This window comes from Salmo salar, chromosome ssa13 (assembly GCF_905237065.1).
Source record: "Salmo salar chromosome ssa13, Ssal_v3.1, whole genome shotgun sequence".
Taxonomy (NCBI): Eukaryota; Metazoa; Chordata; class Actinopteri; order Salmoniformes; family Salmonidae; genus Salmo; species Salmo salar.
In genome coordinates, this window is record NC_059454.1 from 46,997,854 (window position 1) to 47,016,803 (window position 18,950).

The 18,950-nt window shown below is 41.8% G+C and overlaps 1 protein-coding gene across 1 annotated transcript in view; it reads left to right on the forward strand.

Annotated features, from left to right (window-relative positions):
• The window catches only part of LOC106566949 (agrin), a 408,999-nt gene that overhangs the window by 176,187 nt on the left and 213,862 nt on the right, over nucleotides 1-18,950 (forward strand). The gene's annotated exons all lie outside the window — the stretch shown is intronic.

An 18,950-nucleotide genomic window follows, 5' to 3' on the forward strand; every position in this document is an offset into this window, starting at 1 on the left:
TTACCCTACCTTCACCGGCTGATCACATCGTTTTGGCTCCCCTACCAATAATGACTTCACTTCTCTCTGGCTTTGAAGCGAGCTTCTTCACCCCTCTGAAAGCTGATGCTTTCAGTTTGAACCACCACCACCACCTTAGCATGGGAGACACGTCGCCGCTTCTGGTCTTTGATAACTTCATTTGTCTCTTACATGCTAGACTAGAGTGTTTCCAGCCTCATGACTCAGTAATACTAGTAGTCCTTCCTTCTTCCCCATTCAGAGCCTCACTCCTCTCCTCCCTTTAGCTGTTGCCAAATGTAGGCCAGGGACACACGGAGGTTCCAGTTGTTCCACTACGCCCAGTCCTGATATACGCCTCACTTTCCGGCGTAATTCCACAGATGGGAATCTCTATGCAGGGCTATTGTTTCAGTTGTTTGCTGGGCGTGCTACGAGAGCCATTAATTTATTGGCAAATGGCGGACCTCCAGACTCTTTAATTGGAGGGAAACAGCTGGTTTCTGGCTCGGTCATGAATATTTAGGGTGGCAGGTAGCCTAGCAGTTAAGTGCGTTGGGCCCGGTAACCAAAAGGTTGCTGGTTCAAGTCCCCGAGCCGACTAGGTGTTAAATCTGTCTGTGCCATTGAGCAAGGCACTTAACCATAATTGCTCCTGTTAGTCGCTCTGGATAAGTGATGTAAATGCAACAAACTCTTGAAACACTGTTTGGTAGTCCCTGGATTTCTGACAGACATTCAGACCAGTGGACTCCTGGTAGTGCTGAGATGTGTAGCTTTACACACAGTGTAGGGGCTACAAACCAAAGGTTGGCTAAAGATCCGAGCCTCTATCTACAGAAGCTGTGAATAAAAGCACTGCTGGGGGCTAGACAAATCTGTCCAATAATTGCTCAATCACTACCTTCATAGGTTGGCCATTGGCAAAAGCTGTTTGTCAGAAAGGGAGCTGTTGTGTTAAAATGTATCAATTTATAGCGGCTTTAGACAATAGATGTGATTGTCTCGCTGAGCCATGACAATTACTTTTGTCGATGTGAAATAGTGTCCGCGGTATACGGCTGCAGAGTAATTGAGCTTGATTGAAGCGTTTCTCAACTTCGCCTCACCTTAATACCTGGTGAGACGAGAGAGATGTCTCCGGTTTAATTTTTCAGCTCCCTCAATCAAAGCGAGATGCTCCAAAGGTCCAGTCACGCAGCATCATGAACCGCCGCAGATATTTGTTTACTTTTTAATGACACACGAGATGGCTTCGACAAGTGATTTTGCTCTCGAGGAGAAGAGCTTTCGTGTCACCGAGCCAAGTTAAGTATGTGCGGGTCAGAAACTGAGGGCAGTCAAGTGAGGCAATACATCTTTCCCCCTCCCTCTGCATTTTCCCTCAGAAAACGATGGCTCTTATCGATTGCCGCCGCGCTCATATGGAAGTTTTGGCTTGTCTGAAGGGCGCAGTTTGTTTCTGCACTAGTCAAGCGTTTAAAAGGCTCTGCTGCCAGCCTTAATTACATTTCCAATAGTTGTGTAGGCTCTCAGTCAGCGGCAAAGGGTTGTTTTTATGGAAACATAAAGGAGAAGCAGTAGCTGTCTGCGGTCTTCAGTTGGCTCTGAGGGACACAGTGTCTGCGGGTCATTTAGTTTCTGTTGAGAATAGTGGGCCAATTAGAGATGGCCCTAATACACTAGCCACTCTCACATTACTTGCTGAATGTTGTCCTGTGGGGACATTGTGGTAGATGCTCCAGTTCCAAGGCTTGTATGTAGCTCCACCATTAGTCAAATCTGTTCTAAAGAAGGGGGCCATTCCACTGAACTTGTCCTCAGTTCCAAGGTCACACTCCCATATACTTAATTAACCAAAATCAGAGAGAAGATATTAAAGATTTTTATTTAAATATCCTCTTCGTTTCTGAACTTGTTATTATGCAGACGATTTCTCCTAGTTAGTGAGGAGAGATGGAGAGGTGTTTTTTATTGGTAGATCAGAACTAGAACTCCTATAGATTGCCACTGAGGTTGTGCTGTCTTTGCATCACAAGTCGAGAGCAGTTGCACAGTATTTGTGGTGCACACCACCTTCAGTTAGACGGCAGAACCTACCCAGTAAATGAGTGCTAATCACCAGCCGAAAAGTGAGTCACAAAGCACCCTTTAATTAGTCTCTCTGCTGCAGCTCAAAGCGCCATTTTTTGCACTCAGTACACAATAATTACTGCCTGTCGTCTCCAGATAATAATAAGACAGTTGTGACAGAGATTTACCCAGCCACAGAGAGCAAAGTCTCAGTCTGTCGCTCGAGGTAGAACGACATGGGTTGGACTCTGGTCCGATTGCTATAATGGCTATTATATGGTATTAATATGATTATTATATTTGATATTATGGCTTTCAAGCCAGTGACTCAAGCACCAGTTGGTCGGGTCCTGGCATTTGTCTTGCCACCTCTTGTCAGTCAGATTTAAGTAGAGTCAATGTACTCTCAAGTGAAGTGATGACCAACTGGTGACAGAGAGGTCTACTCTCCCTCAAAAAAATGTTATCTGGGGGAAATTGGGCCACAAAGACAAAACCAAGAAAACCAAATGGGAAACCTGAGCTACCTACAGTCAGGATTCATCTAGCTAGCTGTCTCCCACACACCTCTCCTGGCAGTAATGAATACACAAGCTGTGAATCCTTCAATTTGGCGTTATTCACCGAGAGTGTCCTCTGGAGGATACTCTGTACCAGCAGACATGGATGTTTGAATTGAAAAGTGATTTGATCGAGGACTGAGAGGGTTTCTGCAACGAAGGGGAAGGTGATTGTAGGCTTACTTACCCTCATCCCAGAACACTTCTGCCTCTCAAAAGATGTGACAAAACTTTCTCTGTAGCAGTTTTGAAAGATTCCCATCCCCTCCCCTCTCTCCACAAACTCCACTTCGATGAAAAACTGAGGAGAAAAAAACAGTTGAAGCTTTCCCTGTGTTCTTGACAGTACGCCTCACTCAGAGAGGCATAGAGGCAGAATTCATTATTACAGTTGCCTATTTTACTAAAATCTTCTTGTGTCATAGATTTATCACAAAAGAGGCCACACATCAACCTCATCTTTTGGGGGTGGGATACTGAGGATGGGGTCATATCAAGATATCAAAGGTAGCAGGACTGTAAACGCTCCTCTATACCCCAGATTATTATTTTGTTCAGTGAGAAACGAGATTGGCTTGTCATTCCTAGCCCTCGACGAGAACCATCAGCGGGTTTTTTGCCTTGACGTTATCAGGGCAAAGTTTGTTGCCCTCCAAAAGTATACAGACGCATCCACCCAAAACTGCCCTCTGTACCTCTCTTCCCCGGAAAGTCTGTCTCTCTTATGTACTTCTGTGGAGTCAGCAGACGCTTGCATAAGCATCTTTCCATACACACGCAGCGCTCGACTGGAAGCGATTTTCGGCAACCAGGAGGAACAAATCAGGCGAGTTTTGACATCTCCCCCCGTCATCAGCCATCAGACTCTCTGACAAGGCTCCCACTCAGCCTCACTGAGCAGAGGTGTGATGCGCCTCCGAGTATTGATTTGCGCTCTGAGAAAGGAGAGGCAGAAAAAACAGAAAAATATGTGGGTCAAAAGGAACATGCCTAGACTGGCAGGGATTCACCGCTGAGCCGATTTGTTCCTGATTCCTTGGCCAACAGCAATTGTTGATACTGGCAGACAGGGTATTTTGACATGCCCAGACATGTCGGCCCGATCAAACTTGCCTTGCCCTCGCGAAACCACCACGAACAGCCAGTGTATGGAGGTGTTGTAGCATGTCAGAGAGTGGGTAGATCAACTCCTGACAATGATGGGGTTGGATTTCTGGACAACAGACATCTAGCCTATCCCTGTCATACCTGAAGTCTGAAATACAGTCAGGTTCATAATTGTTGGCACCCTTGATAAGATGAGCAAAAAATACTGAGCTATATTTTCAAAGAAATGGGAAAATTGTATTATTTTATCCTTATACAGAGAAAGAGATTTTCAGTGGTATAAAGTACTACTTAAGTCGTTTTTGGGGTATCTGTACTTTACTATTTATATTTTTGGCAACTTTTACTTTAACTTCAATACATTCCTTAAGAAAATAATGTACTTTTTACTCCATACATTTTCCCTGACACCCAAAAGTACTCGTTACATTTTAACAGGAAAATGGTCCAATTCATCCCTACTGCCTATGATCTGGTGGACTCACTAAACTATGTCTGAGTGTTAGAGTGCTCCCCTGGCTATCCGTCAATTTAAAAAATAAAATACAATTATGCTGTCTAGTTTGCTTAATATAAGGAACTTGAAATGATTTATACTTTTACTTTTGATACCTAAGTACATTTTAGCAATTCCATTTACTTTTAATACTTAAGTATATTTAAAACCAAATACTTTGACTTTTACTCAAGTAGTATTTTACTGGGTGACTTCACTTTTACTTGAGTAATTTTCTATAAATGTATCTTTACTTTTACTTAGTATGACAATTGAGTACTTTTTCCACTACTGGAGATTTTGTTGAACAAGTAATAAAAAAAAGATGTGGGTCAAAATTTTTAGCACCCCTATTTTCAATACTATAGTACCCTCCCCTTGCAAGGATAACAACACTGAGCCTTTTTCAAAAAGGTTTTATGAGATTGGAGAACACGTTGGGAGGGATCTTAGACCATTCCTCCATACAAAATCCTTCCAGATCCTTGATATACTTAGTCTGCTCTTATGGACTGCCCTCTTCAATTCAAACCACGGGTATTCAATAGGGTCCAGAGACTGAGATGGCCATTGCAAAATGTAGATTTTGTGGTCAATTAGGTTGGGGTTATTGTCTTGCTGGAAGATCCACTTGCGGCCAAGTGTCAGCCTCCTGGCAGAGGAAACCAGGTTTCTGACAAAAATGTCCTAGTAGCCTACTTGGTAAAGTTCATGGTTCAATTAACCTTAACAAGGGCCCAAGGACCAGTGAAAGTAAAATAGCCCCATAACATCAAAGATCCACCACCATATTTTACAGTAGGTATGAATGGAGTACCTATTTCAGGTACTCCCAGCAGTGCTATCTATGGTCAGATGAAATTAAAATAGAGCTCTTTGGCCAGGAGGCTGACACTTGGCAGCAGTGTTCCAGCAAGACAATAACCTAGGGATGCAACGATTCACAAATACTCATCGGTGCAGGTTCAAATGTTTAAGATATGAGTGCATCAGTCTGTGGGAGCCCAAACCAATCCAAATGAAGAATGCATTGGTCAGAAAACTGATTTAAACCTTATTAATCGGTTCACTAATGTTGTTTTACTCATTGTATTATTTCTGAAAATAACTCTTATATGTTGACTAAATGAATGGGTCCTCTCCTTCAGTTCAGTAGTATATCAAACCTTTATGCATGTAACTGCCTATGACTGTCGGATAACTGATGCTCCTGCCAACGAGAGGTAGGCTTATCCCTAGTCTTGTAATATGCAATTCATCTGGCACCTTCAGCATTCAGATGCTTGTAAAATGGCTTTCATCATTTCAAATCATAGGTTGTCACTGAACTAATAAATCCTATGTAATTTCCTGGTAGTTGTTACTAAATGCACTGTAGAAAATTGTGTTTTACCAGAGTTGTGTAGCCTACTAGAGTGGACCCAACTCGTATCCAACTGCTGATTGGGGTTTTCGATCATTCAGATTTTATTTCGATTGTTCAGGTTCACCATAACACATAGTTTTGGTAGTTTTGCTTTAAACAGTTAGTGTATTTGGTCATTTTTACATGAACAGGATAATTTCATAAAGGACAACAATCAATTCGCATTCATTGCTCGGAGCAGTAGAAGCTCTCTGTCAAATTCCAAATGGTCTAAACCATTTGCTTTCGAGACGGGTAAAATCCAAAACTGCATTATATTAATTGGCTAAATGCCGTGCTAGTTTCTAGACATAAATATTGACATAATACTAGCTCAAAACATTTTCAATCTGCAAAAAACGAAATCAGTGGGTGATGATGAGTTCAGATAAGAAGTGGGGGGGACAAAAACCATACATTTCCCCCAGCCCTAACCTGATAGTGAGGTGGTAGATGCTCAGTCTGCCCAAGGGCTCAGCTCAGGTGCCGAATCATTTCAAACAAAAAAATATCGTTACTGTATTGTATCGGAGCCCATGCATCTAGACGCGTATCGAATCATTAATGAAAGGAGAGATGCACATCCCTACAACAGCTCCAAGCACTAATCAAAATCCACAAAGAAATGGTTGACCACAAAATCCATTTTTTTCAGTCTACAGACTTCAACCCCATTGAAAACATATGGTTTGAGTTGAAGAGTGTATAATAATAATAAGTACCATTAGAGCAGATGAAGGATATCAAGGATCTGGGAAAATTATTTATATAGGAATGGTCTAAAATCACTCTCAACGTGTTCTCCAATCGCATAAAACATTTTAGAAAAAGGCTCAGTGTCGTATCCTTGCAAGGTGAGGAGGTACTGAAAGGTATTGAAAACAGTGGTGTCAATAACTGAGCCCTATTTTTATTACTTAAACAAAATCTCTTTCTCTGAGAAATTGTATTAGTATAAAATAATATTGAGCAGACAATGTATACTAAACAGAAATATAAACGCAACAAGTAACAATTTCAAAGATTTTACGGAGTTACAGTTCATATGAGTGTCATGTTTTTCAAAAGGACGGGACCAAAGCACAGCGTGCGTATAGTTCCACATATTTATTTCAAAGTGAAACTTAACAAAACAACAAAGACCAAAATGAACGTGTCGTTCGTAGCACACAGTGCACTAAACAAAACAATATTCCACCAAACACAGGTGGAAAAAAGGCTACCTAAATATGATCCCCAATTAGAGGCAACGATTACCAGCTGCCTCTAATTGGGAACCATACAACTCACCAACATAGAAATACAATGACTAGAACACCCCCCTAGTCACGCTCTGACCTAAACACCATAGAGAAGCAAGGGCACTCTATGGTCAGGGCGTGACAATGAGGAAATCAGTCAATTGAAATCAATTCATTAGGCCCTGATCTATGGATTTCACATGACTGGGAATATTCAGACCTCTTGACTTTTTCCACATTTTGTTAGGCTACAGCCTTATTCTAAAATTGATTAAATGTTTTTTTTTCCTTTATCAATCTACACACAATACCCCATAATGACAAAGCAAAAACAGGTTTTTAGAAATGTTTGCTAATTTATTACAAATAAAAAATGATAATTACATTAGTATTCAGACCCTTTACTCACTACTTTGTTGAAGCACCTTTGGTAGCTATTACAACCTTGAGTCTTCCTGGGTATGATGCTACAAGTTTGGCACACCTGTATTTTGAGGAGTTTCTCACATTCTTCTCTGTAGATCCGCTCAAGCTCTGTCAGGTTGGATTGGGAGCGTTGCTGCACAGCTATTTTCAGGTCTCTCCAGTAGATGTTTGATTGGATTCAATTCTGGGCTCTGGTTGGGCCACTCAAGGACATTCAAAGTCTTTTCCCGAAGCCATTCCTGCATTGTCTTGGCTGTGTGCTTAGGGTCGTGGTCCTGTTGGTATGTGAACCTTCGCCCCAGTCTGAGGTCCTGAGAGCTCTGGAGCAGGTTTTCATCAAGGATCTCTCTGTACTTTGCTCCGTTCATCTTTGCCTCTATCCTGACTAGTATCCCAGTCCCAGAAAAACATCTCCACAGCATGATGCTGCCACCACCATGCTTCACTGTAGGGATGGTGCTAGGTTTCCTCCAGACATGACGCTTGGCAAACAGGCCAAAGAGTTCAATCTTGGTTTCATCAGACCAGAGTATCTTGTTTCTCATGGTCTGAGAGTCTTTAGGTGCCTTTTGGCAAACTCCAAGTGGGCTGTCATGTCCTTTTACTGAGGAGTGGCTTCCGTCTGGTCACTCTACCATAAAAGCCTGATTGGTGGAGTGCTGCAGAGGTGGTTGTCCTTCTGGAAGGTTCTCTGATCTCCACAGAGGAACTCTGGAGCTCTGTCAGAGTGACCATCAGGTTCTTGGTCACCTCCCTGAACAAGGCCCTTCTCCCCTGATTGCTCAATTTGGCCGGCCGGCCGGCCAGCTCTAGGAATAGTCTTAGTGGTTCCAAACTTCTTCCATTTAAGAATGATGGAGGCCACTGTGTTTTTGGAGACTTTCAATGCTGCAGAAATGTTTTGGTACCCTTCCCCAGATCTGTGCCTCGACACAATTCTGTCTCGGAGCTCTACAGACAATTCTTTCGACCTCATGGCTTGGTTTTAGCTCTGACATGCACTGTCAACTGTGGGACCTTATATAGACAGGTGTGTATCTTTCCAAATCATGTCCAATCATTGGACTCCAATGTAGAAACATCTCAAGGATGATCAATGGAAACAGAATGCACCTGAGCTCAATTTCGAGTCTCATAGCAAAGGGCCTGAATAGTTATGTAAATAAGGTATTTCTGTTTTTTTTTTTTTATTAATTTTGCAAAACATCCCAAAAACCTGTTTTCACTTTGTCATTATGGGGTATTGTGTGTAGATTGCTGAGGATTTTATTTAATCCATTTCAGAATAAGGCTGCAACGTAACAATGTGGAAAAAGTAAAGGGGTCTGAATACTTTCCGAAGGCACTGTATGTCCATCAGGATTTCTTAGGTTTCCTTTCCTAGGATATAGGGGCTTGCCAGATAGTGACACTAAATTGAGTCAGTGTAGCCTACGGAATTGCTTTGGGGACAGAGCCGTTTATTTGACTCCCCAATTTGCATTTGTAGATTATCTGCAGATAAATTATGAAAACATTTGATGAAGATGGTGAATCATCACTGCAGGAACAATAACTAGTGGAGAGTCTCATTCTGGTCCAAATATGATAATTAGGGCCCTCACGGAATCCAGGCATTACAACTGAATTTGACAATTTTCAAAAATGTATTGACCTTAGTTAGGGAATCAACTAAATGTATAAAAACATGTATTAATTAGCCAAAGTGTATCATAAGACATGAACACAATGCATCAATGATTTGTATCTCCTGCAACTTTCTGAAGAGGCAATGAAAATCCCCCTATCTGTGTGTGTGGTGTGCTTGTCTATCACTTTGTGTAGCCGTTAGCGATGATGCTAATGAAAACAGTCTTCTGGTAAATGGAAAGGCTTTCCCAAAAACCTTCTCAATTAAATGTTATCCACAAAGTAGCCTATGCTTACCTGGAAGAAAGATTATTTTAATCTATCCAGTGGGTAATTGTTTTGCAAACTATAGCATCACATGTGCACTACAAAACCACTGTTAAACAACAGCCGCTTGCAAGGTGCACACTTGAATTAAAGAGTAACTACAGCCAAAAATAAATAATTCTCCGATTTTTTTCCAGACCTCAAAAGTGGTCTCCTGATGTGGTTAAAGCATTGTTGGGGACTTACAACATCCAAATGTGTTGGGTTTTTTTCTATAAAAACGTTGAAGAACCGTAACAAGGCTAAAGAAAACGGTGAAAACAGAATTTGGGAAAGAACAGAATGGAATCAGGCAAAAAATAGACCACATTTTATAAGGCCCTACCTAATGATATTGTTTTATGAATTAAGCTCATGTAAAATCATAAAGATATGCTGTACTTAGTTCCTTCAGAAAGTATTCACACCCCTTGACTTTTTCCATATTTTGTTGTTACAAAGTGGGATTTTATGTCAACGATCTACACAAAATACTCTGTCAAAGTAGAAGAAAAATTCTAGCATTTGTAAAAAGAAATATATATATGAAAAATAAAACACTAATAATAGTTAGTGATTAGATAAATTGATTAGATAAATGATTAGATAAATATTGAACCCCTGAGTCAATATGTGTAAGAATCAAATTTGACAGCGATTACGGCTATGAGTCTTTCTGGGTAAGTCTCTAAGAGCTTTGCACACCTGGATTGTACAATATTTGCACATTGTTCTTTTCAAAAATCTTCAAGCTCTGTCAAATTGGTTGTTGATAATTGCTAGACAGCCATTTTCAAGTCTTGCCATAGATTTTAAAGCTGATTTATGTCAAAACTGTAACTAATGACAAAACCGTAAATAGGCCACTCAGGAACATTCAGTGTCGTCTTGTCCTGCTGAAAGGTGAATTTGTCTCCCAGTGTCTGCTGGGAAGAAGACTGAAGCAGGTTTTCCTCTGTACGTTGCTGTATTCCATTTGTTTTTATTTTTAAAAACTCCCTAGTCCTTGCAGATGACAAGCATACCCATAACATGATGCAGCCACCACCATGCTTGAAAATATGAAGTGTGGTACTCGGTGATGTTGTGTTGGATTTGCCCCAAACATAATGCTTTGTATTCAGGACATAAAGTGAATTTCTTTGCCACATTTTTGCAGTATTACTTTAGTGCCTTATTGCAAACAGGATGCATGTTTTGGAATATTTGTATTCTGTACAGGCTTCCTTCTTTTCACTCTGTCATTTAGGTTAGTATTGTAGAGTAACTACAATGTTGATGATCCATCCTCAGTTTTCTCCTATCACAGCCATTAAACTCTGTAACTGTTTCAAAGTCACCATTGGCCTCATGTTGAAATTCCTGTGCATTTTACTTCCTCTCCGGGAACAGAGTTAGGAAGGACACCTGAATGTTTGTAGTGACTGGATGTATTGATACACCATGCAAAGTGTAATTAATAACTTCACCATGCTCAAACGGATATTCAATGACTTTTTAAAAACTTTTTTTACCCAGCTACCAATAGGTGCATTCTTTGCAAGGCGTTGGAAAACCTCCCTGGTCTTTGTGGTTGAATCTGTTTTTGAAATGCACTGCTCCACTGAGGGACCTTACAGTAATTGAATGTGTGGGGTACAGAGATCGTCTTTCAAAAAACATTTTAAACACCAATATTGCCCAAAGAGTGAGTCCATGCAACTTATTATGTGCATTGTTTAAACACATTTTTCCTCCTGAACTTATTTAGGCGTACCATAACAAAGGGGTTGAGTGTTATTGACTCAAGACATTTCAGCTTTTCATTTATAATTACTTTGTAAACATTTCAAAAAATATAATTCCACTTTGACATTATGGGATATTGTGTGTAGGCCAGCAACACAAATGTAAATGTTATCAATTTAAAATTAAACCTGTAACACAACAAACTGTGGAAAAAGTCAAGTGTTATGAATACTTTCTGAGGCACTGTTAGGCTGTTGACATAACCCTTTTTTTTCAAGATAATATAAGCTTAATTTTTCTGTTTGAATAAAATAGATAATTTGAAGAACAAAAATCATTGTGTCAATTCATATCTAGCAGGAAAACTCTAAATAAGACTTTAATCTCAAGACAAGCCAAGTGTAATGTTCTCTTACATAGAAAATAGTCCTGATCATATAGACCTAGACCTAGACTAGTGGTTCCCAGCTCCGGTCCTTGAGTACCCCCAACAGCAAACTTTTTTGTTGCAGCCCCACGCAAACATATAGTACCTGACTCAACTCATTGAGGGTGTGATGTTTAGTTGACAAATTGAATCAGGTGTGCTTGTCCGGGGATACATTTAAACTGTGTCCTGTTGGGGGTACTCCAGGATCGGAGTTGGGAACCACTGACCCATTTTCAGTCATTTACAATTAATTTACAACAAATGTTTCCAATCTGGGAGGTAAACTCTATAAAATATTCAATAATTTCACTGTGTAGTTCGGATGGAATCAAGACAATATAATGTACCAGAGGCCAGCAAAATAGAGCTCTTTCTGCAAAATATTTCGAACCCATGGGAGGCAAAACCCCTCTGGCCTGGGGTTGCCTGGCTGGCTACTTTTTCTATTTGGGTGGCTACGTGTGGAAAAGACTGTAGTCTGTTGGAGTAGTTATAGAGTGTGTGTACAGTATGTAGGGCCCTATAAAATCCACAATACATAGAACGCGGACGGATTCACAGAATCCAGACAATAAAATGGAATTCAACAATATTTATAAATGTGCTGAACTTCGTAGGGAATCATCTAAATGTATTGAAAATGTATGAATTTGCCTAAGTTTGTCATACTTTCTGAAGAGGCAAAGAGATTCCCCCTGTGCAGTGGAATTTAAGGGTAACTACACTCAAAAATCAAACCCTTGTACCTAACAACATCCTAGCAATGCTACCTTGTCAGGTTCTCTGTCAGTATTAACCGATATTACCTAGGGCCAGGACAATACCAGTATTGCAATATTTTTTCCATGCCAAAAATGAAACACGAAGCACACCAAACTCTTTTGTCCTTTCAAAACCAGCTGTATGTAATATTGTGTGCTATAGCTTGGGAAATACATAAATGTGACTCTGGATGACAACATAATGATGTTTGTTTCCAACATTTGGGCTGTTTTCCTAAAGAAGTTAAATCCGCTTCTTGTTTTGTTTCCTTGCCACACTACTAATGAGTATTGTGATACTGGTATCGTCCCGGCCTTAATATTAGTTAGCTGTAGCCACTAGCACAAGATTTCTGGTATTAACTACATCTACTTAACCAAGACATATTTTCAGACCACACATAGAGACAGAAACACGCATTCAGACAGACATCCGGCACACATGCAATGCTAATGTTTAATATAAGTAAGTAGTGTACTTCTTCGATACTACAAAATCAATAATGGCTCGGTACTAGAATCTTGTTATTTCTGGTTCTTCTATCAAATGTCTCATGTTTGGAAATCAACTAAATGTATTGAACTTATTAGAAAATGAATTTATTTGCCCAAGTTTAGCCTAGCATAAGACATGAACAGAATGCATCAGTGATTCGCAACTTTCCGAAAAGGCAACGGCACTGGAATGCCCCTGTCTGTGTGTATGGTGTGCGTATCTCTATCACTAATGATAACCATCTTTCTGTAGATGGAAAGGCTTTTCCAAAAACCTTCTTAATTAAAAGTTAACTATAAAGTAGCCTACGCCTACCTGGCAGAATCATGATTATTTGCATCAATCCAGTGGCCATTTTGTTTTGCAAACTCCATCACGTGCACTACAGAAACACTGCTAAGCAAACAGTGCTAATTGCACGTCCACTTAAATTAACACTAATTAGATTTTTCCCAGACCTCAAAAGTGGTCGCCTGATGTGGTTTAAAGATGGAATCCTCAGTAGGGGGGAAACAGCACAACTGGCCGCCCCACTACCGTTGTTAATGTTTTTGTTGCTGAGCTGGGGAGCGCCACGCAGCATGGTAAACAATATTGCAGTACATATTGTGCTCATCTAATCGCGTGTGTAATGATGTTTGAGGGGAAATAAGTGTTCATTGTTTGCAGTAACTTCTTTGTTGTTGCAATATCGCAAATTAAGGATTCCAGCTTTGAGCATTGTTGTGGAGTTATTTTACTATTAAAAAGTGTGATTTTGAAAGCAAAAAAAATGAACACAGACAATTTTGTCCTCCACGCTATCTTGTATTTGCAGTTTAATTTTGGTATCGTTTAAAGTTTTGGTATTGAGCATCGCCATACTAAACCTTGAATCGGTATCAAAGTTAAAATTCTGGTATCGTGACAACACTAAACGTAAGCTCATGTTGCAATAGGCTCTACAACATACACACATAGAGAGAATGCTGAAGAACAAGGCCTCTGGTGTAAGGGGTTCTTGTTACACACATACACACCCATCCCACACATGTGCGGTGTATTATATTAACCATGAGGAATCCCTTGGTGTCTTGACAGGAGTGATCTCTTCCAGCTGTCTCTCTGAGCTCAATCTGCTCTCTTCAAGCACATCTTAGCCTCGTCAGGAACCAGGCTTCCCTAATCCCTGCCTTGCTTGGGAGGAGCTACAACAGTGCGTGAGGACCGCCGGGAAATCAGCTATTTAAAACCCCATAAAAATATGGTCATGTATGCCATGTTTATGGTGACTTTAATTTGCAGACTATCGGCCACACTTGATACACTAAACTTTTACCATAGCCTGTTGGTAGACACGCCATAACGTCTCTTTTTTTAGTAGAGTGTTCAAGTAGAGGAGTTGTAATGCCTTCTTCGACTCGATTGGTCAGAAACCGTGACGAACATAACACGTGATGCAGCACCCTTTGTACGAGCATGTGGGAAGCCAGCAGACCATTCTTGCCATTCGGCTAATACTAAATTCTCCAGACCTCCAAAGGAGTAGCGTGACAACAACGTAATGTGGAGGTATGGCTACGCTAGACTAAGCACGTCTCAACAGACACACATATAAGTATGTACACACACACACACACACACACACACACACACACACACACACACACACACACACACACACACACACACACACACACACAGCCACGGACCCTGGAGTCACTCTGACACTGACGACCCACTGATTGTTTATGTGTGTGCTTGTATGTATGTATGTATGTATGTATGTATGTATGTATGTATGTATGTATGTATGTATGTATGTATGTATGTATGTATGTATGTATGTATGTGTGTATGTGTGTGGAAAGTGAGGCAACACAAGTTTAATTACTGTCAATTAGTCATGGCTGAACTCCCTGGCCCCCTGAGGTGCACTGGGGGAGGGCAGGACAAACAGTGTGTCTGCAGGTCCTGAAATAACGAGCTGACCTGAGGGAGGCCTCCCAGCCGCTGTGTGTGTGTGCACGTTTTTCTGTATGTGTGCGTGTGCGTGTGTGTGTGTGTGTGTGTGTGTGTGTGTATGCGCTTGTGTGTTTTCTCGGATGCGTGTTTGCTCATATGTATGAGTGTGTGTTTGAGAGTGAAAGGGGGAGAGGGAGTGAGAGAAGCGAGATCAAAAATTGACAGTATTATATACACTGCTCAAAAAAATAAAGGGAACACTTAAACAACACAATGTAACTCCAAGTCAATCACACTTCTGTGAAATCAAACTGTCCACTTAGGAAGCAACACTGATTGACAATAAATTTCACATGCTGTTGCGCAAATGGAATAGACAACAGGTGGAAATTATAGGCAATTAGCAAGACACCCCCAATAAAGGAGTGGTTCTGCAGGTGGTGACCACAGACCACTTCTCAGTTCCTATGCTTCCTGGCTGATGTTTTGGTCACTTTTGAATGCTGGCGGTGCTTATACTCTAGTGGTAGCATGAGACGGAGTCTACAACCCACACAAGTGGCTCAGGTAGTGCAGCTCATCCAGGATGGCACATCAATGCGAGCTGTGGCAAGAAGGTTTGCTGTGTCTGTCAGCGTAGTGTCCAGAGCATGGAGGCGCTACCAGGAGACAGGCCAGTACATCAGGAGACGTGGAGGAGGCCGTAGGAGGGCAACAACCCAGCAGCAGGACCGCTACCTCCGCCTTTGTGCAAGGAGGAGCAGGAGAAGCACTGCCAGAGCCCTGCAAAATGACCTCCAGCAGGCCACAAATGTGCATGTGTCTGCTCAAACGGTCAGAAACAGACTCCATGAGGGTGGTATGAGGGCCCGACGTCCACAGGTGGGGGTTGTGCTTACAGCCCAACACCGTGCAGGACGTTTGGCATTTGCCAGAGAACACCAAGATTGGCAAATTCGCCACTGGCGCCCTGTGCTCTTCACAGATGAAAGCAGGTTCACACTGAGCACATGTGACAGACGTGACAGAGTCTGGAGACGCTGTGGAGAACGTTCTGCTGCCTGCAACATCCTCCAGCATGACCGGTTTGGCGGTGGGTCAGTCATGGTGTGGGGTGGCATTTCTTTGGGGGGCCGCACAGCCCTCCATGTGCTCGCCAGAGGTAGCCTGACTGCCATTAGGAGCTGAGATGAGATCCTCAGACCCCTTGTGAGACCATATGCTGGTGCGGTTGGCCCTGGGTTCCTCCTAATGCAAGACAATGCTAGACCTCATGTGGCTGGAGTGTGTCAGCAGTTCCTGCAAGAGGAAGGCATTGATGCTATGGACTAGCCCGCCCGTTCCCCAGACCTGAATCCAATTGTGCACATCTGGGACACCATGTCTCGCTCCATCCACCAACGCCACGTTGCACCACAGACTGTCCAGGAGTTGGCGGATGCTTTAGTCCAGGTCTGGGAGGAGATCCCTCAGGAGACCATCCACCACCTCATCAGGAGCATGCCCAGGCATTGTAGGGAGGTCATACAGGCACGTGGAGACCACACACACACTACTGAGCCTCATTTTGACTTGTTTTAAGGACATTACATCAAAGTTGGATCAGCCTGTAGTGTGGTTTTCCACTTTAATTTTGAGTGTGACTCCAAATCCAGACCTCCGTGGGTTGATAAATTGGATTTCCATTGATTATTTTTGTGTGATTTTGTTGTCAGCACATTCAACTATGTAAAGAAAAAAGTATTTAATAAGATTATTTCTTTCATTCAGATCTAGGATGTGTTGTATAAGTGTTCCCTTTATTTTTTTGAGCAGTATATTTACATGACTGGAGAAATAGTCAATGAGTACCGTTAACATCTTCCTTTATTTCACTGAGGAGCAGGCTCCTTATAAAGTGAAGGGTGTCGGACATCCTCCATCATACCGGCTCTGTCAGTCAGAAACAGTTATGACATACACTAAATATACAAAAGTATGTGGACACCCCTTCAAATTAGTGGATTCAGCTATTTCAGCCACACCCATTACTGACAGGAGTATAAAATCAAGCACACAGCCATGCAATCTCATAGACAAACATTGGCAGTAGAAGGCTTACTGAAGAGCTCAACTAAATGTATTGAAAATGTATGAATTTTCCAAAGTTTGTCATATGAATCACTGATGACTTTCAACGTAGTACCATCTTAGGATGCCACCTTTCCAACAATTCAATTCATCAAATTTCTCCCCTGCTAGAGCTGCCCTTGTCTACTGTAAGTGCTCTTATTGTGAAGTGGAAACATCTAGGAGCAAAAATGGCTCAGCCGCGAAGTGTTAGGCCACACAAGCTCAAAGAATGGGATCGCCGAGTGCTGAAGCGCGTAGCGCGTAAAAATTGTCTGTCCTTGGTTGCAACACTCACTACTGAATTCTAAACGGAATCTGGAAGCAACATCAGCACAATAACTGTTTTCCATAGCCGAGCAACAGCACACAAGCCGAAGATCACAATGCCAAGCATCGGCTTGAGTAGTGTAAAGCTCGCCGCCATTGGACTCTGGAGCAGTGGAAACGCGTCTGGCAGTCCGACGGACGAATATGGGTTTGGCGGATACCATGAGAATGCTACCTGCCCCAATGCATAGTGCCAACTGTAAAGTTTGGTGGGGGAAGAATAATGGTCTGGGGCTGTATTTCATGGTTCGGGCTAGGCCCCTTAGTTCCAGTGAAGGGAAATCTTAATGCAACAGTATACAATGACATTCTAGATGATTCTGTGCATCCAACTTTGTTTGGGAAGGCCCTTTCCTGTTTCAACATGGCAATGCTTCCGTGCAGAAAGCAAGGTCCATAAAGAAATGGTTTGTCGAGATTGGTGTGGAAGAACTTGGCCTGCACAGAGCCCTGACCTCAACCCCATCGCACACCTTTGGGATGAATTGGAACACCGACTGCGAGCCAGGCCTAATCGCCCAACATCAGTGCCTGACCTCACTAATGCTTTTGTGGCTGAATGGAAGCAAGTCCCCGCAGCAATGTTCTCAGGTGATAAGCACAAAACAGAATACAACTACCCACAATCCACAATAAAAACAAACCCCTAATTATAGGACCTTCAATCAGAAGCAACGAGGAGCCGCTGCTTCCAATTGAAGGTCAAGAACAAAACTGCACATAGAAACAGAGTGACTAGAATAAACATAGAAAATGCCCTAACATAGAACATATACCAAAACTCTAGACCACTCTAATCAAACACCCCTTGTCTATACACATAGACTAACAATCCCCGAAACATATAAACAAAATACTCCCTGCCACGTCCTGACCATACTAAACACTAACAAATAACACCTTTACAGGTCAGAACGTGACATTCACATACTTTTGGTCATGTGGTGTACTTCCATATTCGCAGTACAATTGTGTCTATATTCACATGCCAGTGATCCAGTATTGAAATTGAAATTCCCCTCAACCCCTCGCTCGGCTGCTCCCCTTCCCTCTCACACTTCCCTTTTAATCTTCACATCTCTCCATCCCCCTCTCCTCCACCCCTCCCTTTCTCATCATCTCCTATTCTCTACTGTGGCCCTCAGGGCTTGTCTGCCCTGGGCAGGGTTTAAAGGCCCAATGCAGCCGTTTTTAATCTCAATATCAAATAATTTCTGGGTAACAATTAAGTACCTTACTGTTATTTTTAACAAATTAAATTGTGGTCAAAAATAAACAATAGTAGGTTCTTAACAATGAGCAATTTTTCAAGAAAGAATTTAGCTAGGGCTGTCTGGGAGTGATCTGAGTGAGGGATTAGTTGGACGAGCGTAATGGGAGGGATATGTAACCCGAACTAGCTGTTATTGGCAGAGAACTCTCTTTATTGATCTATTAACTTATTCCGCCTGGTGATGTCGCCAGGCAGGCCAAAACTTCTCTTTACAAATGTTTCTTAATAAAATGGCATTATCATTTAAAAAAATGTCACTATTATTCCAGCCTCATAGTGTGGAAATGTATATAAAACACAGGAAAATCACTTTTTGGACTGCACTGGGCCTTTTTAAAATGCCGGTTTCACCATAGGCAGATAGAGTTGTTGGGGCGGGCGGGGGGGATATGGGGCTGGATTCTAGTGCCTCTTATACACTGGATAAAAGGGATCTTCCCTCACTCCTCTCCTCTGTTTTCTTTTAGATTATTTTATTTTTATTTCCTCCTCTTGTGTCATAGATAAGTGTAGATACACTTGATACAGTGCTTACAAACTGCTTGGCAACAGTGTTCTGCAAAATGTCAAACCAACTGAGAGCAGTGAATAGTTAATCTAATCTGTGGCTATGGGAGTCAATATTACCATTGTGTT